A 1,720-nucleotide genomic window follows, 5' to 3' on the forward strand; every position below is an offset into this window, starting at 1 on the left:
ACCCTTGGAGGTGCCCTTAAGCACTTAAAAAAAACAATAACCCCCTCCTCGGCCCGCCCCCACCCTACCCTGCCCCAAGCTTCCCTTTTCCTTTCTTTTCTCCCACCCTTCCCTTTTCCTTTCTTTTCCCCCCCTAAACTAATTAATGGTTTCTCAAAAAGTCGTTTTGGGGACCTACTGTCTCGATAAAGTAAGGACATAGTGATGAGTCATGCTCATCTAAGCATGTTGAAATAGTAGAAAAGTTAAATCTAACCAACATATGCTCCATGAAATCATCAATGGCCTAGACACATTGCCTAGTGTGACCCTCTTGGCCACATTATATCAAAAAATAGACATGACTAATATTTAGAAAGCATGATGTTCAGCAATGTGTGTATGGCATAATGTCAAAATCGACAATGCAAAAACCTAAAGTGCGTGCACACACGCGCGCACATGCACACACACACACACACATAGAGGGAGGGAGAGAGAGAGTTTTTGAGCCAACCAATTGGGCAATGAAATACATGATAATACAAGGCAAAGGTGCTTCTTATATATCAACTGGAGGGCCTGAATAAACCCCCCCCCCTCCCGCCGCCCCCGCCCCCCGCCGCCCCCGAGCAAATTTCCCTATCCGCAATCATGTCAAATAATTAAAATAAAAACCTAAAGACAAGATAAACCTTCGGATCACACTGGGATATTCACTCGAGATACTATAACTTCAACACCCCCTCTATAGCTCATAGTGGACATATGTCAGAAGACCAAGTCGATCAAGGAGCTATTATGGACACCCCAGCAGAGGATTTCTATAGAGGATACACCTTGGTTATGCAACATCCAACCTATTTCTGAGAAAAAAATCAATCTTGAGCATCAGTTACCTCACAAAAAATTGAACCGCAGACTACATTATGTCCAAGAATCCCTATTTGTGAACTATAGATCGCACTATGTCCAAGAATCCCCATTCATGGACTATGAACACATCACGTCCAAAATTTTCTAGACAATGAGGTTTTGGAACACATCATGTCCATAATTTGGTCAACAACAATGAGTTTGCACCCACATTGTTTTGCATGTTGGTTCCTTATGCCAAATGGGCTGCCTTGAACCTTGACCCATAGGTTCAAACACCAATAACTTGAACTCCAACACATGGGTCCAAATACGATAATCCTCCACAAGGCTAGAGAAATAGACCCAAGGCCATCGTGGCCACTGCCACATGAGCCTTTCCAATCTCCTTGGTGGAATCTCTATCTTGGCCATTCCTTTCAAGCTTGCCTTTGCCATTGTCCTTTACCATGCTCTTATATTTGCCTTTGGCTTCACAATCCAGAGACACAGAGAGCCGCTTCTCCCTTGATGACTTTGAGAGTGCCTAGGACGCTAATTGAGAACTAGCTAGAGAACGATCCATATCGTTCATTTTCGTTGAGGCCATGAGGGAGCAACTATCCAAAAACTAAGAAGCCCTCCACACATGCAATGTTTTAAGATGCTTCTGTAGCACTTCCTGATCAAGACTTCCCCAAGCTTTCAACTCTGGCAACTCTTCAAGGCTTAACAAAGCTCCTCCCTAGAGAGAATTTCAAAACGTTGAACACAATTGCTCCTTCGGTTATCTCTACGAACAACTTCTCCAAATGCTAAAAAATAGCTTGAGCATAAATGCAACCATTGCTTCGGACTTTCAACACAAAGTTTGAAAAAAAACCTG

The sequence above is a fragment of the Adiantum capillus-veneris genome, chromosome 1, assembly GCF_014529385.1.
Source record: "Adiantum capillus-veneris isolate H3 chromosome 1, ASM1452938v2, whole genome shotgun sequence".
NCBI classification, from domain to species: Eukaryota; Viridiplantae; Streptophyta; class Polypodiopsida; order Polypodiales; family Pteridaceae; genus Adiantum; species Adiantum capillus-veneris.